The sequence below is a fragment of the Plecotus auritus genome, assembly GCF_963455305.1.
Source record: "Plecotus auritus genome assembly, chromosome: 8".
Lineage (NCBI taxonomy): Eukaryota > Metazoa > Chordata > Mammalia > Chiroptera > Vespertilionidae > Plecotus > Plecotus auritus.
This window is the reverse complement of record NC_137782.1, coordinates 50,714,335-50,739,080: the sequence shown is the minus strand read 5'-3', so window position 1 is coordinate 50,739,080 and position 24,746 is coordinate 50,714,335. Positions and strand designations below refer to the sequence as shown.

The window sequence follows — 24,746 nt, the reverse complement described above, 5'->3', positions numbered from 1 at the left end:
TCACATTTAATGGTCATTTGTACTCCCAATTCTGTGAAATTAAATTTGCATCTTTATCCACTTTTCAGTTTGCTTATGTGTATTTTTTCTTATTGTAGAATATCTCTATATATTTTGGATATGAATAATTTATAAGGAAAATGGATTGCTGATATTTTACTTTGTTTATGGATTGTGTTTCTATTTTTCAATCTTGTATGGTCCTTTCAAACATTGTTGTATATATCCTCTACTATTTTACAAGCATTTGTTTTATCTTTTATATTTAAACATCTGAAATTATTTTAGTTGCTCATATGTGTACTGAAAATTTCTATTCATTTAAGTTATAAGAAGAGTTATACATGATTTTATTTCTTCTGTAATATTTTTCAATTTTCCTAGTTTTCTCTCTATTACTTTCTTTCCTAATTTTTGCCCAGTTATTTGGATTGAGTTTTCCTTCGATATTTCATTTTTTTTCTTATATGAAAGTTGTTATACATGCTATTTTTATTATTTTGTGGTTGCCTTTGGAATTTTAATATTAAGTTTTATCTTAAAATGTTTAATAATAAATATTTTTACTTTTTTACTGGACAATCCAAAGATCTGAGAATTATTTCACTCCAAACCATCTTCTGTCCCTTTCTGCCTCCCAATAGCACATCCCTACTTTTCCTTTTTATTCCAGACTTCAGCTCTTTCTACCTCAGTTTTTTTAACCACAAAAACTAGATGTTATCCTTGTCCCTTTTAACTTTGTGCTATGTTTGACATTTACATTATTTCTCATTATTTCACACATTTAATACTTTGTTCCTGGTTCACTAGATCCAATTTCTAGAATCCTAGATTTAGACAAAGAAACACAGGCAGATGCTGACTCCTTTGTTGTTTGCCCTTGCACATTTTCCTGCTATTATTTCTGGCCTCTATCTTTTTTAATTCCAAAAGTTTAACCACAACTTTTAAACTCTTGTTTATATCATAAGGTGGAGTTGGAATTACTGTCTAATTTACCACTTGGGAACAATGCTTGGAAATAAACCCAGCATTTTGAAAGAAAAGCATGACAGGAAAATTTTTCAGAGAAATATGTAATGCATAAGATGCTGTTAAAGATTAAAATTCAACAGAGTACGTTTGAAGACTTAATTGGCTTTACTCAGCCAGTCATGAATCAGGCAGAGTCCCATGTCGCACCTCGAAGTTACTCCCGTGGTTGTTCAGAATGGAAGGTTTTATAAGAAGGGAGATGCAAGGGTTATATTATTAAAGGAAAAGAAAGGGTTATTTTTAGACCAGGGCATCTTGTTTTGGGGGACAAGGGAAAAGCAAGGGTTTTTATCATGCAGATTACTTCTCTTATCTTTGGGGGATTGAGAGGCCCCACAAAACATATTACTTCCTTGGTGTTGTTAAAAAAGTTCCAAACTGGTGGATTAAGATTATGTTTCTGGGAGAGGTTGAAACAGCAATTAAGTCAAAGTATTAGATCTAGGTTTCCTTTTGTGGGTTTTAGCACAAGTGACACCACTTTAGACCTGTGATTTTCTCTTTAGCAATGCCAATGTACATAAACTATTTGAAATTTTTGAAAAATAAATTAAATTGGAAATTTTAGCAAAAGGTGGTATATGAGTTTTCAAAATATACATATGAGCAACTAAGATGGACATTATGAATGGAAGAGATGGTGTATATACTTGGTCGGGTATTACTAACAGAGGGATGTCTGTAACCACAGCATCTCGGGAAAGGTAGAAAGACCTGAGTTTTTTGAAAATTAAAATAACTCTCTATATTTAAAGGCCTATTACAATGAAGTACATTTCATTAGTAAACCTAGTTTAAAATACCATTTTCTCTGAATTGATTGCTATTTTGATTTACTGGACTGTCATCACTATTACTGATTTCCCAACAATGACTATTGATATCAAGGCTAAAGGGTAGTATTTTTCAAAAGGCCCCTCATGTATGGTACATTCAGAAGAAAAGAGAGTTGAAAGTTAAATATTTCATGTGGAATATGGGATGGGTTGGGTTTCAAAATAAAACTTAAGAACTAGTTCAATTTTTCAAGAAAAGGATGAAAATACAAAATATCTGAAATTATTCATGACTGTGACACATGCATGAATGCTAATGAGGCATTCTCAGGAAAGAAATTGAAAACATATGCCATCCGCTATGGTGTATATGGTAGTATATCACCTGCCAAAAAGTGTAGGATGCATTTAGGTATTAAAGAGATGCATTTTACTATAATATTTATAAATGTGTAAATCGTATTGCAATGGAGTTACACTCTGGTGGCCTGACCAACCAAGTTGCTTAATCTCCAGAGCAGGACTTGGGACAGTGGAGACTCTTTATGCTTGTTTCCTAAAGGAATGAATGTGTAGCTACCACATGAGAAAATACACTATGTTGCTTTCTATGTTTTTCACATTTTTACCATCAGGCTTGTATTATTTTTATAGAGAGATAATGAGTCACTTTCCTTATAGAAGTGAGAACTCTGGGTTAATGTCACTGAGGGGATTATGCACATTTATCCCCCAAAGTTTCAAATCCACCAAAACTATGATGCTTGGAAGTCAGTTAGCTAAGTTTAAACCCTAAATCTCATCAGCATTCCATACAGAGGTGTGGCATGAAGGAGACCGTCCCCTTTTCTAACAGAAACATGAAAAGGAATAGAGATGAAAAGGACTGTGAGAAGGAAAACACTTCATTATAAAGAGAAACAGCCTCCGTTATCGTACTTGAACCTTATAAGAAGAATTTAAGCATAATTATGAAAACATCAAAAAGTGTATATTTTAAGACTGTTTTCACTCTGTAAGCCATTTGATGATGAGTGTAAGATTTATCCTGGAAAGGTATAAAAAGTTGCTCATCAACAGCACAAGGTCATACATAATGAAACATCTGCATTGGTCAACTTCTAAGGGTATTTTGTAACATTATTTTCATTCTCTTCCCTGAATTTACTATGCTGCATCCTGTTGTTAAAGAATATCAAGGTCAAATACAGAGGGGCAAAAGTGGGTTTGCAGTTGTGAGTACACAAAATGCAGAGCTTATTCTTGAATTATTAATTATTGTATTATTTTTCACATGGACAACTGTAAACCTACTTTTGCCAGACTGTATTTTGCCACTGCCTTTGATGAATTACTCTTATACTCTAGAAATTCCATAGAGCAAATGAATTTCTCAGTATGTGTACATGGACTATTATGTGTGCATGCATGCATGTGTGCCTTGAATTGTTTGAGAAAGCAAAAATATTAAGATATTTTACTTACATTTATACTTTATTGCTATTGTTGACAACTAAATAATATTTGTCATGGGAGGATGAAAGAATATTCTGCCTCACAAGCAGACATTGAATTGAGATTCAGAAAAATTGTATGGTTTAAAACATATCTATGAGATTTGATATGCTCTGAACTCCTATAAAACATAATATTAAGTTATTTGGTCAAGGTCATAGGACTGGGAAGTGGCAAAACTCTGTCTCCAAATGAGGTATAAGGGCTTAATTGCCCATTCTCTTTACCATTATAGATGCTGGAGTTGCAGAGTTCTTTCTGAAGATTAAATGAGATAATGTATATAAAATACTGGTACACATTTTTTAAATAAATAAATAAGTTGTATTCCTTATAGTTAAATGAAAAATAAGACCTGACCTTAGAGAAAGAAGTACTAAAGGAATACAACAAATGGATTGGCCTGACCACACATACAGAATATATAAGGAGACATAGTGAGTTAAAGTTGAAAATGCTGTTGGGCCAGATAATACAGGTTCTTAAATGCCAAATTTAGTAGCTTTTACTTTACTTTAAATACAACCTAGAGGAATATTTAACATATTTTATGGAGATGCAACATGCTGAGTTCTGCACTTTAAGCAAGTTATAGAAACGATATGCAACATGGTTGGGGAGGAAGGGCAGGGGGAGGTGGCAGGATCATCCAGTAATTTGCCATTGTACTAGTTAAAGCAAGTGATGTTCACATGATTAGTGGAAATCATAAACAGAGGATGAATGAAAGTGTATACAAATGGAAAATGAATGAAGAATTATAGAGCAGTGTTAAAATTCATTGGGTGTCTTTTCTAGACTTTGCTAGAAATTCTACATTCAGTTAAGTCTCATCAGAAGTTTCTTATATATTTACTAGAGGCCTGGTGCACAAAATTTGTGCACTGTGGGAGGGGTTCCTCAGCCCAGCCAGCCCCCTCTCACAGTCCAGGAGCCCTCAGGGTATGTCCTACTGATGGCTTAGGCCCGCTCCCCATGGGGAGCGGGCCTAAAATGCAGTTTGGCCTCCCTCTGCAGGAGGCAACCAGCTGATCAGGAGAAGTCGCCACCCCCATCACCAAGCTGCTACTGCCACTGCCGGCCGCCGTAGCCACCAAGGTGTTTTCATCAACATGGACTCCAGTCCCTTCACCACGAAAAAATGACAACTTTCTTTAGGCATTTTCAAGATGTCTCTTTTGTAGGATATGACATTTCTTTCTTTCTTTTTTTTTTTTATCCTCACCTGAGGATATTTTTCCATTGATTTTTAGAGAGTGTGGAAGAGAGAGGGAAAGACAGGGAGAAACGTCAATGTAAGAGGGACACTTCAATTGGTTGCCTCCTGCATGAACCCTGACCTGGGCCCCAGCCAAGGAGGAGCCTGTAACCTAGGTACATGCCCTTGATCAGAATCGAACCCGGACCCTGCGGTCCACAGGCCAAGGCTCTATCCACTGAGCAAAACTGGCTAGGGCAGGATATGACATTTCTTAGCCCCTCTAGCAGCAGACCTTCGTTTTTTCCTTCAGGAGTGAGGTGGAAAAACCCTAGATCACCTTCTTGGATTCTTATTACCCAAATTACCAAGAACACTGTGAGTGGTGTACAGGGAGCTTAGCCAATGAGCTGCAAGAAAAGGTGTTTCCTCTGCAGCACACGTGCAGAGGCAGGACTGCTGGTGCGCTGTCTCCCAGTGAGGGTGGGCCCCCCTGTGTGTTGTGTCTCTGCTTCCGCTCTTCTGCGTGCGCAGCCTCTTCCTGAGCTGGTCGTGACCATTATGGCATCCCAGCTAATTTGCATATTACCTCTTTATAGATATATCTAGATGAGATTAATTTTCTCCCCATTGTTAGGTTAAGAAAACAGGGTCCTAAAATTTTAACATAATAGGTCTAGTTCATGCAACAAATAAGGATCAGTAATAAGAGTGAAAGTATCCCATGCCACGTGATATTGGTATAAAAAAATGTAAAATAAGTAGGAAATTTCAAACTTGTTGACAAGGAGGATGGTGACAATTCTAACCAAAGTAGGAGATGTAGAAATAGGAGGAGTATATATTGATAAAACAGTGATAAATTTTGAATTGAAATTTTGACTGTTAATACAGAGATTTTGGCAGGAGTTTGAAAATTCTATTGCATACATCCTATAACTGTAGCTGTGTGACATGACACCATTAATAATTATTATGTAAATTCAAAACATTAAGATTTCATATATCACCATATGTAATGGACCCTTGACCAAAAGTTATTATAATCTTCATCCAGTAACATAACTCTGCCCTCCCCCAAAATAGTATTGTCCACTTTGGAGAATTTAAAGGACAATTAGTCCTTTTATTGCCATCTCCAAATCATCTCTGAAAGTATGTATATAAATCCTGCCAGTTTTCTTCAAACCAAATTAGCAGATGCTGTAACCTTGGGAAGCTATGGGTCCTCTCTGACAATCAGAATGGTGTGGAAAATAAGAACAAGAGAATGCAAGGTTTCATTAAGTTCCCTGACCTACATTCCATTGGTCTCTTTTGTTTTTGGCTTGTTGTATCACATGATATCTCTGTATACTCAGATGGTAGGACCATCATGGCTGACTTTCAAGGAGTGCAGCCATAACTTCTCTTTGGTGTCCCTACAAAAGATGGTCTTTAGGTCCTTCAAAATAAAGTCATTAGGAGTTGTTCATGGATGTAGAGAACCTGTGACCTAAATTACTAAATCAGGCTCCAACTTCTGCACGATCACACTATGAGAGTCAATGAAACCTGATATGGCATTGACCTTCTTCACCAAAATATAAAAATATTTCCTAAAGGTTTCTTTTCTGTACCATCAGCCTGGTCTAAATCACCTTAGATCCCTGGATATCTTTTGCCAATGGAGTGTGCCAATAAGACAAGATTATATATGGGCTAAACTTTAAAATCTTTTCCCTTATTCTCTGAATTGCTCTTTCTTTGGTGTGACTATTTAAGCAATGTATTAGTATCATACACATTTAAGATATTTTCCTTATTTTAATATTGTCTTTTATTTATTTAAACCTTGCCTCTCTCTATAAAAGTTTGAAGTGGCTTATGAAAATATACTAATAAAACATAGAAATGTAAATAATGTTTTGATATTCAAAACAAAGAATAATAAAAGTCGGAAGGATAAAGTCAAGAGGCATGTATTATTACTATTAATAGAAGTATAAAACCAATATTCACCCAATAAATTTAATTTAAAAACAGAAAAAAATGGGGAGTAATTTGAGTTCTTCAATATTAAAAGCATTTACCTTACTTTGCTACAGCTCTATTTGATATACCCCTCGAATTCTGCTATCTGTAACAAACAAAGTTTGGTTTATTGATAAACTGACAACTTCATTGAAAAGAAAAGAAAAAATCCCTTATGTTGATGGAGGGCAGCTGCTATCTAGGTTCTATTTTGTTCCTTTATTTTTCTAATAGGGGATAAAAATCAAGACCTTATTTATAATAGCATAGGATTTAAGATTAGGAAGATAGCACAAATAAAAATACAGGCAGTCAGTGGTTAAACCACATACTATTTTATTTATGTATGGAATTAATTGATTGCCCATTTCCAGAATGTAACAATTGCAAGGGATGTGAATGAGAAGTTTTTTGAAAAGACAACTCATAACAGATGTTTGCAAGATTTTCCCCCTACTTAGAACATAGTAAACATATGGAACAGCCTATCAGGCACAAATGCTGAGGCAAAACACAAGGATCATTCAAGAAACAATTAGATTCTGTTCTAAAGAAATGGACTACTTAAAAAGGATGAGTCCTGATGAGCCTATAGTCCTGATGAATAAATAGCTCTAGCTAAACCTTTTATGATCCTATCTCCATTTGAATGTAAGTATTACCAAAATGTACTCATCAAGATTTGGGAGTGCTGTGGAAATTTCTCCTCTATAAGAGAAGCTAGTGTGTTGATAACATTCCATGTCTATGTTGTAAAATGCCCACATGTGGTATTTTACTGCCAACCAAATTATAAAAGTTTTATTTATGTAGTGGGAGGATTCTTACTCTTTCCATTATAGACCATTCATGCCTGGCCCCTTGGAAACTCCCACATCATTCTCATTTCCCCTTCTATTCGTCTTGGAGAAGACTTAGCTATTTACCAGTCTTCTAGTTTGTATATTAATTTTTATTTAGTATGTATCTATTTATTTATTTGCATTAATCATTAAGATAAATCCTTCACTCTTCTTTATTTAGGCTTCTAGCATAATTGCAATTACAAATTTATCTTTGGGAAACCAGTGACAAAAAGAGATATAGTTAACACTTCTCCATACCAGCTTCCTACACACAGACATGTAGATTTTGAGCCAATAAACACCCCAAAATGGGGAAAGAGAAAGGCTGATCTCTCAAAAGAAAAAAAAATGATTAACCTCTCAAACATAGTGTGAAATCTTACAAATGAATATCTATCCTTTAGCTTAAGAAAACAAAGTTAAATACTTAAGAACTCAAGATTCTTGCATTGATATTATTTTCCTTAGGTACCTGATATCTAACTACAGAATTATGTGCCTTCTCAACACTTTTCATTGTTTTCCTGCAAATATTTTCTTAAAGTTTAACATGTGTGCAGAAAAGTACAAAATTATTCTGTACATATGAAGCAATTTTTACACACTGAGCACATGCATGTACCTAGCATTCAGATCAAAACACAGGGAACACCAAGGCCCAGGAACTCTCTTGCCCCCCACTACCTAAACCAAAGATGCCTTCTGCAAATTAACCCATCAAGGATAGAGTCTATTCATTTTTAACAGCATGAATTAGTTTTGCCTCTTCGTATAATTGATGTAAATGAATCATAGATTATGTATGTTTTTGCCTGGTTTCTTTAACTCTGAACTGTGCCTATGAAGTTCCTTTATTTTCTTTATGTACTTACTGTTTGCTTATTCTCACTATTGTCTGGTATCTGATTATTAATTTTGTTTATCTGTTTATTGCCTTATCACCGCCTAGGGCATTTAAGTAATGACGTTTTTCTTGTTATTGGTAATTTGTGTTTTTTTTTTCTTCTGTTAGTAATTAGTCTTTCCAGGGGTTTATCAATTTTATTAATCTTTTCAAACAACCAACTTTGGTCTGTGTTGATTTTTCTTGTGTGCTTGTTTTCTACTTCACTGTTCTTATTTTCATTTACTACTCTCTTCCAATTTCCAAGAATATGATATGACTGTTAAGAATTCCACCTTCTTGAGATAAAAGCCTTGATCATGAATCATGATAAAAGCCTCAAAATTCATCAGTCATTTTCAGTTTTTATATGTACATATGTATGTATGCATATTAGATGTTTTACATTTTTGAGTGCAATTTAGAATTTCACAAGCTGTGATATGTCATATCCACATTATCATTCTAATTCTCAGGTGATCTCTTCTTTTATCTATGGGTTATTTCTTGATTTCCAAATAGTATATGCCTTGATTTCCAAATAGTTGGGGTTTTCTAATAATTTTTCATGGGCCTGGGAAAAATAGTCTGAATTTTATCAATGCCTTGAGATTTGTTGAGATTTGATCTATGGATTAGCAAGGGTCAGTTTTGTAAATGTTGGGTGTGTATTTTTTATTGGGTGCTATGTTCTAAATATACCAATTAGTTCATGTGTATTCATTGTATTGTTTATTTATTTTTAAAGTTGTTTTAAAGTTTTATTTTGTTTTATTTTTTAATATTTTTATTGATTTCAGAGAGGAAGGGAGAGGGAAAGAGAGATAGAAATTCCAATGATGAGAGAGAGTGATTGATCAGCTGTCTCTTGCACAACCCCCACTGGGGATTGAGCCCACAACCTGAGCATGTGCCCTTGACTGGAATCAAACCCGGGACCCTTCAGTCCACAGGCCGAATCTCTATCCACTGAGACAAAGGGCTTGGGCCATTGTATTGTTTAAAGCCTCTGTGTTCTTACTATTTTTGTGTGTATCTGTCTATGCCTACTTTTTCTCTAGCTCTTTTGAAAGGAACCTTAAAATCCCACTATGTTTGTGTATTTGTCTTTCATTTAGTTCTCAAATTTTGCTTGATATATTTTTAAGTTAGTGTGAGATTTAGAGCAATATTTCAAATGAGGTGCATATGAGTTGGTTGATAACAATACAATTATAACAGCTTTCTCTTAGTATGTTCGTGATAAAAGACTGATTTGACTGGCTGATCAAGTGGAAAGGTGACTGTCTCCTCCTCCCTTCATTGCTGAATGTGTACACATGAGGTCAAGAGAAAGGAAAGCTTTCTCAATAAACAGACTCTCTTCTTCCATCATTGGACTTTTAGAGCCTCCTAATATATTTTCATCAACCATTTTTTTACCTTTATTTTTCAGGATATTTTTGTTGAGTATATGATTTTAGGTTAGAGATTATTTTCTTCAGCACTTGAAAATGATATTTTACTGTCTTTTAGCTTCCACCTTTTGTTTTTTAACATTATTGTCGCTTTTTGGAACCTAATTTGTGCCTGCCTCCCTGAATGATTTTAACTCCTTTTCTTTGTTTTTAAGCATTTTTACTAAGATATTCCTAAATGTGGCTTTCCTTGTGCTACTTTGGACTCAGTGAACTTCTTGAGCTGTAGGTTGATATTTGCTGTTCATTGTTTCATGACAAAGCACTCTAAAATTTAGTAGTTTAAAATGATGACTGTTGTATAAGCTATGTTTCTGTTCATTGATTAATTACAGTTGGACATTCTTTTGAAGGTCTTCCCTAGGGTTTCTCATGTCTTTACACTCCGATGGTGGCAGGGTATGGAGTTATTTGGATGCTAGAATGCTCCATCCCAGCTGGGATATCCAAAATGGTTCCTCCACTCGCATATACTATGGCTGACTTGGGGCTTCTTTATGCAATTGGTTTTTTACTGCAGTGCCTTGTCCTCCAGGGCCTCTTTCTAGTTGTGTAGCTGGAATTCTTACATGTTGGTCAGGGCTTCTAAGAGCTCACAGCGGAAAAGTCCTGGCCATTGTAAGTCTCAGGCCTGATGTTGGCACAGTGTTCCTATTGTCACATTTTGTTGCATAAAGCAAAGTTCTGGCTCTTAATCAATAAAGAAGCATGCTACACAGGGCATGGATATCAGGATGTGTAGTTCTTTGGAGGAACAGGCTACCAAAATGTGTTTCTTTAGTTTTTGGAAGCTCTTTACCATTATTTCTTTAAATACAATTTCTTCCTCTTTCTCTTGCTAATTTTCACATAAAACAGCAATTGTAGGCATGCTATCTGTTTTCTCTGTGTCCAACATTTTTCTTATACTCTTTTCTGTATTTTCTCTTCTTTTTCCTTTATTTTCTTCAGTGTATTTATCTACTATTTACTAGTACATGTATTCCAGACTATTAATTCTGTGTTCTGCTGTGTCTAATCTGTTGTTAAATCCATCTATTGAGGTCTTAACTTTTAAAGTTTTTTTTTCAGTTCTAGATTATATATAAATATATATATATATATATATATATATATATATATATATATATGTATTATATTTCAGCTTTCTGATATAATTCTTCAACTTTTTACCCTTTCAATCTGTTGTTCCTTTATTTTCTTTTAACAGCTTCATTATAGTTCTTTCAGTGTTTTGTGCTGCTAGTTAAATATCTGTATTATCTCTGGATCTGCTTCAGTCAGCTCTTTGTTTGGAGATTGTATGGCCTGCTGGCTTGAGTTTTGGTTTGATCCTCCCCTTGACCACAGCTCTCTTAGTGCTTTCAGATGCATGGTTGGTGTTTCCACTCCTTCTCCTGGATATTGAATGAAGTTAGTCATTGTCCCCTCACCAGGGCTAGACCTGCTCTGTTTTGCTTTACAGAGGCTTTCTGCTGAGTCGTTTTAGCCTCTTCATCTTCCATGCAGCTTTAGAGGGGAAAAGAGCCACCTAAGAGCCACCATGTTTCCATTTCTTCTTCTCAGTCCCATGAGACCACCAAAAGCTTTGCTAATTTTTATCTCCATAGCAGCAGACCTCTTCTGGGGCATAGCCTACATTCTCAGCCTCCTCTATAAATGCAGAATCAGCAAATTCCTCAGGGAAAACACTTCTGTAGAAGTCAGCTCAGTTTTCTGAAGTTCTCCTCTCTGGAATAATGCTGTAACTAATTATCCCAGTTTCAGCACTTTTCTGAATTTTTATATTTATCAAAATTTTATGGTTGTTTTTACTAAAAGCATTACTGTGCACCATATAACCCTTTTTACTCCAAAATTTAAGTGCCTCACATGCTTGACTATATGCTTGCCCCTTTCCTCAAGAGTTCTGTTGATTCCCTCTACACTTGGCCATGTTTATTACAATGAATAACAGTGTTTGATAGGCCAAGTCTCTCATTAGACTGAATGTTTTTTGAGTAGATAAACACTGCATTATTCACCTGCATATTCTTGGTTACTAGCACTTGGCATCTGAGAATAATTGAGACTATTTTCTTTTATTAAATATATTTCTAGGTCAAAATATATTCTCATTTAACATATTTGATGTTATAAGCCAAATATCTATGGAGGCCTAAGTTCCCATTAATATATATAACATTCCCAATGTTGATCATCTTGGAATGTGTTCATCCAAAAAAGCAGTGGTTCTCAACCTTACTAATGCTGCGACCCTTAATACAGTTCCTCATGTTGTGGTGACCCCCAACCATAAAATTATTTTCATTGCTACTTCATAACTGTAATTTTTCTACTGTTATGAGTCATAATGTAAATATCTGTGTTTTCCAATGGTCTTAGGCTCTACCCACAGGTTGAGAACCGCTGCTGTAGAGCCTAAGACCATTGGAAAACACAGATATTTACATTACGATTCATAACAGTAGCAAAATTACAGTTATGAAGGAGCAACAAAAATAATTTTATGGTTGGGGGTCACCACAACATGAGGAACTGTATTAAAGGGTCGCGGCATTAGAAAGGTTGAGAGAACCACTGATCTAGAGCAATTAGATAATAGCAAATTGTCAACACATGCTATTCACATTTGCTTCAGTTGTCTTTTAATAGCAATGCTTAATCAAAATCAAGGAAGCAAATATTTTTCCACAGTAACTCAAGCGTTATCAATTGACTTATTTTCACTGATACTTCTTACCAAAACCATGGTACCCTAAATAGTAGAGGGAGGGGCAAATCTTGAGGAAGCAAAGTGCAGCACTTAGATTAAAAGTTGACTTACTTGTTTGATTGATTTTATATATGTGGTTTAATGATTTACCAATAAGAGAAACAATATCATATTTTTAATTTATAAAATGTTTTTGAAGACATGTGTCATCTGTGATTTTACATTTTTCCATACCACAATATAGAACCCTTAAATGGAAAAAAAATTATCTATAATAATAAAAGCATAATATGCAAATTGACCAAATGGCCATACAGTGGAACGACCATCCGTATGACCTTCCGGACGACCTTCTGGATGAAGCCAGGGCTGCGAAGTCCTACTCTTGCATGAATTTCATGCATCAGGCCTCTAGTTTTTATTATATAATTTAAGTAAAACCACACAAATATGACAAATTTGAAAAACTGCACATATTTTCAATCCTGATCTTTGTGGAAAAGTAATAGATTTAAAATATTTGTCAAAGGTAAATATGAATGTATATGATAAAAAGCTAATGGGTATTAAGTTTAGTTTTATAAAAACTTTTCTTGATCTTTTAAAAAAACCAAATACCATATATATTCCAAAGTTCAAATAAATGTATATATTCATACTTGTAAATGATAATGTAGACAAAATTAGATGGATATTTAAAAGTCCTTGTATTATTGGAATCATGATAATTTTTCCCATCTGGTTGAAGTAAACAATCACATTTTTTTCTGTTCATGGAATATAGAGTTTAACTAGCTATGGCCATAGTTTGTGAGGCCCTTCTGTGTGGATAATTTAAACATATGAGTGCAAGACAACACTCAGCATAATGTATATTATGGTTTTGAGGATGATGGACTCTCATTTTTATTATAAGGAACCTTTTATATATTGATTTAATTTTTATTATGTTGAGCCTTTATCTAGATACTTTTTGTTGCCTACCTTATTTTTCATTGCAGTACTGGACTAATATTACATACATATTTCACATAGCATCACATATTTTTAATGTTAAAGCACTATAAAAAAGAAAACAATATTATTGCTTTTTCATCTGTATTTACCACCTTTTTGAATAATTTCACATTAATATGTAAACATATATTGAATTTATCTTACATGTTTTGTTTTATATTTCCATAAATATTAGAACACTACATTCAAAGAAGGAGAATGACAGATAATGTGCTTTAATGAAAATAACAGAAAAAAATAAAACAAAGGGTGTTGGTGACAAATGTGACAGTTTTAACTTTCAAAGGAAAATGAATATAGAGAACATGCCCTTGAAAACAGGCATTATGACCTTTTATTTTATAACCATTTACTTCATGTTTAATGAGAATATGGCATATTTTCTCTCAGGTTAGGGGAAAATAATAGCTTTAGACATTATCTTTGACCCTTAAACTATTGAGGGGATATGAATAATGATGAAGCAAGGGGTAGAGAGCAGTTTAAAATAGCCTACTATGTCTCAAATAGGGACATTCAATTGTTGGTGCTAAGAATAACTTCTTATAACTTTGAAATAGCCTGCATAGGTCATTTTCTAAATGGACTATTTGTCCTCTCAGAAGTTTTTTCTTTCTTTTTTTTTAGCTTCAAAATAAAATCTTAGGGCTAAAAGGGGCATCATCACATGTTAGTTTAAGCATCAATTTTGCAGAAAAGAAACAAGCAGTAGATACGAAGTCATTGTTCCCAGCTATTTTAATTTAATACAGAGTAAGATATGATATTCTCATTTTCTGTCCCTTGTGTCCCCACCTTCCCACCTCACAACTTCCGTACACGGCTCTCTCTGAAAGACAGCTACTTGGTCGGATATTTAGGTGCAGATCCACTAACTTGTCTACATGGCGGTGCAAAAAGAACAACTTCTCAAAACTAAAAAGCCACAGTCCTCCAGTCATTTTGACAAAGGTCACCTAATCAATATGGAACCACATGCTCAGCAGTTGAAGTGAGAGCAGACCCACCAAATGACCGGCGTGGACCTGTCACCCAAAGCAGACACTGAGCCTTTGAAAGCACCCTCAGCGTTAGGTGAGTAAAGCAGGCCCTCCAGGGAATCTTAGGCTAAATTAAAGGCAGTGTTCTGCCATTCCTGGTGACTGAACACTTTAAGGCAATACTTGATATGAATTATTATCAACAATTTTAAAGGGAAAATATTTTCCCAAGACGTAACGAAATTGGAAGTACACGTGAGATTTTCTCAGGATTTAAGAAATAAAGTACAAAAAGATTGCTATATAGATGCATTAAAAACGAAGTCTAGTTTTTTACAGTTATGAATATAAGCATGAACTACCATGTGAATTAATTTAATTGTTTAATGAGTTACAGCTTAGTTTTTTCATTAGCAACATTAATGAGTAAATTATAGTTTTATTAGAGGAAACATCTCTACATATGTATATACACACACACTCAATTTTATTATATAAGAACATTTCATCTGGATTGTAGTTAATTCTAATGGCAACCTTGTGGGATAAATCAAGCACCTATTATTATTTCTCTTTGGCATACCTAAGGACACCAAAACATGTAAATTACTCTCCCAAAATTCTCACAAGTGAATTTTAAACCAGAGCTCCTTCCTGGTTGAAGATTTTAACATCTTAAGTATGCCAATGACTACTTTCAGTAAGGATTCCAAGTTAAAATGTAATTGCATTATGTTATTCATGCACTTTCATTTCTAATAACACCTCAAAATAGATTAAGTGCCATTCTATTTAAAAGTATGTGTGAGACAGTAAGTATTAAAAATGTATTGACTTACAGCCAAGAAAATGAAATAAAATAAATAAAAATGTCCTTCTCTTGCCACTTTCTAGACTTAATATTCTAATTGTCTATTTTACTTATAATTATCTTTATTTATTTTAAGTTGCCTCACCTGATAGTAAAAGGAATGGTAAATATAAAGAGTGCATAACTGCAGCAATGAAAACCATTTGGCTAAAAACAAAATGCCTAGAGGCTCTTAGGGCCAGCGTTATAGAAGAGGTATGATTATTACCCTGCTGAAGCAGTATGCACATCCAGAGAGGTAAATGAATACCTAAAAAAAGTATTTTTAAAATATATATATATATATATATATATATATATATATATATATATATATATATTGATTTCAGAGAGGAATGGAGAGATAGAGACAGAAACATCAATGATGAGAGAGAATTATTGACCAAGCTGCCTCCTGAATGTTCCCTACTAAGGATGGAGCCTGTAATCCAGGCATGTGCCCAGACTTGGGAATTGAACCATGGCTTCCTGGTTCATTGGTCAACGCTAAACCACTGAGCCACACAGGCTGGGCTAAAAAGTTCTTAATATGAGAATTATTTTTATTTGCTGGATCTGAAATTATCCTTAGGAGTAGAACTGCTTTTGGTCATTGGTATCCATGTCAGTGAGATCCCTTGTTCCTGAGTTTGAATCAGCATCACCCAGGAACTGTTACTGCAGAATCCCAGGTCCAGCTCTAATGAATCAGGATCTGCATTTTTAACAAGGTCACCAAGTAACTTGTGTGCCCAGTTCAAGGTGAGAAGCCCTGGGCCAGACACCATCGACCTTCTCTGCCTACTATTTACAATCCACTTGTACTTCCTCCAGGACATGGACACCTAAGCATGTTTATTAGTAGAGAAATTAATGGTCACATATCAAAACACTTTGTTGCACTGGCAAGGAGCCAATATCAGAGCAATCTTGGCCAAGGTCAGATCACATACTGGCCAGTTTTGGACTAGGGACAATATACTTGACCCAGGAAACAGATTGCTGTATATAAGCAGGTAACACCATGCCTCTGGTCATTGTATCACTCCCTACAGGTGCATCACTCCCTAAATTGTCAAACAGAACTGATGCTGACATAGCCTGATACAAATATGTGAGGTCATTGTGAGAAGGCAGTACCATGTTGAGCTAATAATGGTATCTTTGACTTTAAAAAATAATCATTCAGAACAAAGAACTTATTTTAGTCATAGATAATACAATAAAAATAAAAAAGAAACACTGTGACCAGAGAAAAATCATTTTCACAAGTTTTAATGGCAATGAATAATAACCTAAATCTCACCTTTTATCTTTAATTAGTGTACATTTACTTAGAGTTTGGTCTTTTGTGTTATGCTCTCTTCTGTGGTATTAAGTCAAAGTTTTATTATTTATAGGTGAAAACTTTGCTTTGAAACTAAACTTGTATTTGTATGTGGGCTGGGTTTTCATATATTGTTCACAGTATTTACTAGCTTGCTCACTGATACTGTATAATACAGATAAGAAAGACATCTATCTATCTATCTATCTATCTATCATCTATCTATCTATCTATCTATCTATCTATCTATCTATCTATCTATCTATCTATCTATAAAGCCAGCCACGGTAACGATGTCACGGCCCCTTGCCGGGCTGAGTTTTGTCTTTTGTGACCAAACTGGGAGCTGTTATGGGCACCCCTGGGCAACACGATAGGGTGTGAGTTTGATGGGGGAAAGTCAAAGAAATAAGGGGGAAGGTCTAAAAGGTCTGTGAGGTTGGAGTGGTCCATCCGGAGTAGGTCTGGAGTGTGCTGGGGAAGGAAGAGGAAGATGCGATTTAGAAAACGGCATTACCGCCAGCCTCGACCCCGAAATGGAGCTGTTGGCCGAGCACCTGCTGAAGCCGCTGCCCGCGGACAAGCAGATCGAGACCGGGCCCTTCTTGGAGGCAGTGTCCCACCTGCCGCCCTTCTTCTATTGCCTTGGGTGCCCAGTGTTTACGCCCATCAAGGCAGACATGAGTGGTAACATCACGCAAATCAAAGCAGTGTACAACACGGACCCTGCCAAGTTCCGGACCCTGCAGAACGTCCTGGAGGCGGAGAAGGAAATGTATGGAGCGGAGTGGCCCAACGTGGGGGCCACGCTGGCGCTGATGTGGCTGAAAAGGGGCCTCCACTTCAGCTAGATCTTCCTGCAGGGCATCTGTTATGGGGAGCGGGACGAGAGCCACCCTAACCTCATCCGCGTCAACGCCACCAAGGCCTGCGAGATGGCGCTCAAGAAGTACCGGCTGGATCGTGCAGATCTTCCAGGCAGCGCTGTGTGCCGCGCCCTACGCGTCCGACTTCCTGAAAGCCTCTCCAAGGGCCAGACCATGACGGAGGAGGACTGCCTGGAGGAGCTCCGCCTGCTCCTGGTCAACTACATGGCCATGGACATCATCCTTGAGATTACACCAAGGTGAATGCCGAGCTCAACTACAAGGTGTAGGGTGCCCATCGGCTGGCACTCCCAGAAACAGACAAGCCAGAATCACTGTGAAGCAAGCTGGCAGGCCGCCGTGGCCAGCATCCCCCAGAGCAGCCCATAGTCTGGCTGGAGTTGCAGGGGACAGCCCTGGTTTCTGAAAAGTCATTTTTGGGGTCTATCCTAACAGAGCAATAAATAACCACCTTACTTCTGAATCACCTTTAATTTCACGGCAGCACAGACCTACTGCCTTCATTTCAGTGTGATAAAAATCAGTTAATATTGCTAATAAGTCAAGTCCTAGGGTTTTCTGTCTCCATCCCCCCACGCGGTGCGTGACCCCGGGGGAGCCCTATCATACACCTCATTTTAAAAATGAGGATCGGTGCAGTGATGTTTTGGGTCGTGTAAGGACCACGAGGAGTCTGATTTGAAATTATACAGGATTTTTTTTAAAGCAGACTGTTGTATGCTCTCCTGTGGTTGCACAGCCCAGTGTCACCGCGCTGTCAGTATAGACCCTGCTCTTTCCTACTGTCTTTTCCCAGTTTGTTATAGTTGAAAACAACCAGCAAGCCTTTGATGACCTTGACCAAGGGGACTTTATTTTAAAGCTATCAGGAATGAGTAACTGACCACAGATGGCTGAATTTGCATTTTTCTGCATAAGTATTTCCTTCAGGGACAGCCTACCCCACCTGAGAAACTACCTATCATGTGTGTTCTCTCAGAGGGGAGACCAGGAGCCCTCCCAATGCCGAGACCCAAGGAAACACCTCGCTGCCTTAACTGTCCCTCCTGACACTAACAAGAACTGTATTTTGAAAGTGTTGGGGTGAATAGAGGGACCCTGAAAAAATTCATGTGTGTTAAAAATCCAGTGAAGAACAACTGGTGATTTTTATGCAAACACTAAATAATTCTTAATAAATACATCTTTATGTGGGGATCACAAAAAAAAACACACAAAAACAAACAAACAAACAAACAATCAAGAACTTTGGAGATAGTGAAGGGCAATTTGTCCAGACTGTTGAGATTTAGAGTTTAATTGGGATAGAAATCCTGCTAATAGCACCTGATGCCTGAAATCTGAGCACTGTACTTTTAGGTTTTTCAGTTCAAGTTTTTGGAGACTGCCTATTAAAACATTCCTGATTGGAAAGTGTTTGTATAGAAGCCCATAAGTATTAAGTATTTGCTGTGTTTACCATGCTTAGCTCTCTGTAAGGAATATGGAATAATGTTAAATGCCTCATGTTCTCAAGAAGCTTGAATTTTAAAATAAAAAATAAAGAAGAAATATAAATATTAAAAATAAAAAAAGAAGAAGCTTGAGTTTTAGGTTTAGGGGTGAAATCAGGCAGGCAGGTGAGCGGTTAGGAGCCAGCAGTCCCAGATTGCGAGAGGGATGTCCATGGGATCAGGCCTAAACCAGCAGTCAGACATCCCCTGAAAGGTCCTAGATTATGAGAGGGTGCAGGCTGGGCTGAGGGACCCACCCACTCGTGTGCATGAATTTTGTGCACCAGGCCTCTAGTATATATATAAAAGCCTAAGCGACCATTTGAGCATTCAACCGGGAGCTATGATGCACACTGACCACCAGGGGGCAAACACTCAATGCACAGGTATGGAAACATGGAACAGACTGATGAATCTCAGAGGGAAGCGGGGAGGGTGGGAAGAGATGAACCAAAGATTTTATATGCATACTAGAGGCCCGGTGCACAGATTCGTGCACCGGTGGGGTCCCTCGGCCTGGCCTGTAGGGATCAGGCCAAAACTGGCAGTCTGACATCCCCCAAGGGATCCCGGATGGATTGAGAGAGGGTGCAGGCCACGTTGAGGGACCCCACCGGTACGTGATTCCATGCACCAGGCCCCTAGTATTGAGATAAAGCATAACACAAGTGATTTTTTAATTTTTTTCCCTCTGTTCATGTTACCCTAGGTATGGAAACTGAGACTATGCTTAGTTCTTCAACATGAACATATATTTATTCAGAATGAATGCAGATGAATAGAATTTCCAAGAAAATGAAATAATATATATCATTATATAATGGCAAAATCTTTAATATGAATAGACAAGAACATTTATAGAAAAAGTAGGCCCTCTAAAATATCAACCCTTGAAAATGCAGATGACAAATCTTTTGAATCTTTGACAATACTACTTTTATAAAACAAATTAGTACAACTTTACCTCAATTGCACACATTTCTAGACAACAAAAGACAACCCTAGGCCAGTGGTTGGCAAACTCATTAGTCAACAGAGCCAAATATCAACAGAACAACGATTGAAATTTCTTTTGAGAGCCAAATTTTTTAAACTTAAACTTCTTCTAACGCCACTTCTTCAAAATAGCTCGCCCAGGCCGTGGTATTTTGTAGAAGAGCCACACTCAAGCGGCCAAAGAGCCTCATGTGGCTCGCGAGCTGCAGTTTGCCAACCACGGCCCTAGGCCACTAATAAAATCAACAATAGCAATGACACCTGTATTGTGCTATGTGAAACTCACATGTAGTTAGTTTTGGAGAAGAAATAGCTGATATGGTAAGTGTGAGCATCACAGAAGCATTCAATGAATCCTTCCCAAAAGGGACAACCTGTCCTGTGAAATGAATGTGTCCTGTCTCTTCTTGAGTAACTTCAAAGAAAATATTTTATCAGAAAGTCCCTGATTTGGTTAGAGAGAAGGAAGAGAATAGATAGGCATGTTTTTAGTCCTCTAAATTTTGTTTATTATTATTTAGCTCTGACTGGTCTGTATTTGTGTATATGTTCATGCACACACAAACATATATAATAAAAGCACAATTTTATTTTCATTTTGCCACATTTACTATTCAATTTTTTTCTAAATTGTATCTCAAATCTAAGAATTAGTTTTTTGTTTTTTTTTAATCCAGGGCTATGTAATACTATTTCTTCTAAAATTATCTTGACATATAATTTTTATAAATTGATAATTATTTTTGTTAAAATATAGCAACTAATTATAGTATTTAAAATCATAAAGTATCTAAGTTTAAGAAAGCAAATCATTTTAGAAAATATAATACTTTGCCTTATATATTTCAATGTCCAATTTCACACAAAATTGACTAATTGACCCAATTAGTCAACAATTGACCAATGTTGCCTAATTGGTCAATTATAGGGATAATTACATGCAGTTTGAATATCTGGCAAGTATACCCTAAAGAAGTAGTCAGTCTAAAAAATAAAATCCTTCATAATTTATGTCTTCCAAGGACGTGGATGTGTGAAATTCTAATTAGCAAGCACAAAATATTTAACATAGTTTGAAGAAATGTTAATCACCTGCAAGAATATTTTCTATATCATTTAGAAAGGATAAGGAGCAATTGCTAACAAAATGTGTATGTCTCTAAACATCATCTTATATGAAAAGCAATTTGACCAAAGAATGGTTCTCACCTTTGCTAGTGCCAGACCCCATTGGATTGATGTCCTACCTAGCTGAACTCTTGACTGCTTTGCCATAATGGGTTGTTAATAGAAACAACTGACATAGTAAAAATAGCTATCACCACTCCCGTCAGGGTGTGATCTAGAGCAAATCTAAAATGAATAATTTACAGAAGAAGGAAGAGAGAAATATGCTATTTGCACGTCTCATACTTTATAGATAATGGCCCTCAGGACATCAGACAGACATTCTGGAATTAGCACTTTTTTGACATAACATAAATCAACCTAAAGTAGCAGTAACCTTTGTTACCACATGGTTTACTGAAATATAAAGCACCTCAAAATCACACCGATTAGCAGACAAATACCTTCTGTTAACACAGATGCTAAGTACTTATCGATTTAGTTTTACTTTCTAGTGGTCATTAAGGCCTAAAAAAAAAAACTGACCACAGCACCATAAATCATTATCATGCTGAAGCATTGATTAAGTACCTGTGTGTACATAAAGGCATTTGGTGAAAGCAGACAAGGCACATCATGTTAAAGTGTGAACAGTTGGAGGATGTGATGATGAGAGAGATAATGTGAGGCAGATGTGGATAGAAGGGGATAGTGCTGGCCTGAAGCCTCTGTGTGGGACTCTCCAAGTCTAATGGAAGAACAGTGAGTGTGCCCAGTACCTCAGTACGTGTGACTGTTTGGCATGGGATTTATCCTAGAATATTGTCCAATATAGTGCTACATCAAAATTAGATCTGTCTTCAATATTCCATGCATCTACACAGAACACATTGAAAGTATATTTGTTTGTGTTTTTGATCTTTTTTGTTATTTACAAATGCTTTTATTTTAATAAGCTGGCTAAACATTTAAAAAACCTGAATGTAATGCAATCTTTTTATTTTATTTTGGTGTTATCTTGGCTTTTAATCCTAAGCAGGGCCTGGGTTTGTAGACCTTTCTGGTTTCCTCCTCATCACAGGCAAGGAGAGGGTAATTGAACAGTTATAATGACCTAAGAAATCTGTCCCAGTTTTTAAGGAGGCTAACATAACTTTCAAAACCATGAATAATTGCAAAATGCCTTGCCTATGCTGTCCCTCCCATGATTTTCCCTTACAACCTGACACTAAAGAAGAACTTCATGATTTCAAAGAAACGGGCTTTGCCCTAATCTTCAAAAGAGCCAGAGTGCTCACCAGGGCAAGTGCTTTTTCTTTCCACTCTGAACCCTCACTGGCAAGCACAAAGCCACACACATTGGGGCTGATTGAAGCATAAAAAAGCAAACCTCTTGCTCCAAGAATCAGACTCTGGCTTTAGGCTACAGCTCAAAACAGAAATGATCTGTGCTGAGCAGAAAGCAAGCTAAACAGATGCAATCCTCAGTGACAATCAGGAGAGAGAACACTGAGGCAGAAGAAGAAAAACATTCTAAGGGCAAGCTGACATTCAAGCAACTGCACAGGCATTGAACCCATAAACTAAATGAAGCATTAACTGGTTACACGATTTCAATTTGAGTTTGGGGATGAGTGAAATCTATGTACTGAGGACTCAAGGAAGTATGCAGATCAAACTGAAAATTGAAATCAAACCTTTACAAACCACTGTTTCACCTTCTTTAGACATGGTTAAGAATTTGACCTTAAGTGATAAACAGTTGTACTAGTATACCTGGTACATCATGGAAAGGACATAGTAAGGGTAAATGTCTTCCATGTTTCAAAAGTGAATGTCTTGACGCAGAAAGCAAATTAGTGGGTGTAATCATAATCTTCAGGCTTGTAAACATACATTAGTTCAAAAAATGTTCGCCAATACTTTCTTATACTAGAGGCCCGATGCACGAAATTCATGCAAGGGGCTCGGCCCTCGCAGCTGCGGTGGCTTTCCTGGGCCCTCGCAGCCCCGGCTTCATCCAGAAGGTCATCTGGAAGGACATTGGTAGGTTGTTCGGCTGTCCGGTCTAATTAGCATATTATGCTTTTATTATTATTGATATTAATTTGTTCAAACATTTATTGAATGCCCATTATATGACATGTGCTGAACTAGGCACTTGGTGCTTCAAGGTGATAAGGACAGGTCTCTGTAGTAATGAACCTTATGCTCATAAAGAAGTATTAAAATAAGCCAACTGAGCAGACAATAATAGAGGTGATGATGAGCAAGTGTGACTTATATTTTTGCATACCTACCAGAATGTTTTAATAATGTCTAGATCTATGTACCATGCCCATAGCACACACAGCCTAGCATTCCATGGGCCCGAACAATTCCTCTACTGGCAGGTGTCAATTATGTGCAAGAGCCCACAGTACTCTTTTTGTTTGTTTGTTTGAAGAACATAAACTCTTGATCTTAGGAGACATATTTTTGAGATATCTGCATAGACTAGGGGCTTTGAGCATTTATCTGGAGAAAAGAGTGGGATGTTTTACTTGGGCAAGAAGTGATGTATAAGAATCTTTTCTCTAGGGATAAGCTTGTGGGACCCAAAGATCTTGTTTTGGAGGAATCCAGTCCCAAGAACTAAAGCCATCGCCATTTTCTTGACTGAGGTCAGATACTAAGATTTTTAAGAAAACAGGCAAAGTTAAAATACTTTGGTTTCCAATTATATTGGCTTAGTTTAAGTATGTGAGTAAACTCAACTTATACAAGTTGGGATATGAAGAGTAGTACCCAGAGGTGTATAATAGACTAAATATGTTTAGAGGAGGAAGTAATTTTTAACATAAAACATTGGCTTGCATAAAACAAAAGTGTGTGGCTTTCCTCAAAAATTATAGGAATTTGAGAACACTTTGTATTTTTCTTAAGTTTTGAGTTCAAAGCAGCCTGATAACATATTTTACATCAATATATTCTGCTCTGAAACACACAATTAAACATAAATATTTTTCCTATGTGTGTGATTGTATGCAAATTTATAAAAAATATTTTTAAGTCTAGTGCTCATTGCATTCTATCTGCAAACACATGCTTCATGTTGACAAGGAATAACATGCAAATATTTTACAGTCTCCACACAAAACAATATTGAGAAAGAACAAAGAAGTGCCTTGAATAGATCTCACATGTACAATATGCTGAAGCAAGAGTTCAATTTTTAAGTAGTTTCAAGAAAAATAACAGACTTAAAAACAAACCAACTCAATTATAGGGTATCTGTTTCTCAAATTAAATTGGGCGAGGGCTATAAACAAATGAAAGGTTTAGTGGGAAATATTTTTCTTTCAATTACAGCATATTCCCTATTCATTAAATCATATCCAAAAACAATCAGTGTGCTGATACCTGTGCCAGTGTAGAGGAAGGTTGGCACTGGTCATCGAAAGGTTTAGGCAAACAAGCAGGGCTGTGCAAGGGGGTGGAGTCCAAGGTCCTGAGCCAAATGCAGAGTGGCAGCTGGAAAACAAGTGATCCAGAGGGTGTGATAACCTTATGTCTAAAAACACTAATAAAAAGTCTAGATCCTAAGAACAATCAACAGTACTTATAATTGATAAACAGGTATTAATCCTAGGTGAAGTTCCCAAATAC

General features: G+C 36.4%; 1 pseudogene across 1 annotated transcript; it reads left to right on the top strand.

Annotated features, from left to right (window-relative positions):
* Nucleotides 1-17,151: 17,151 nt before the first annotated feature.
* LOC308256756 (glycolipid transfer protein-like) lies at nt 17,152-17,771 on the top strand (annotated as a pseudogene). Its single transcript has one exon. The product of its transcript is annotated as a glycolipid transfer protein-like (transcript).
* The last annotated feature ends 6,975 nt before the right edge of the window (nt 17,772-24,746 follow it).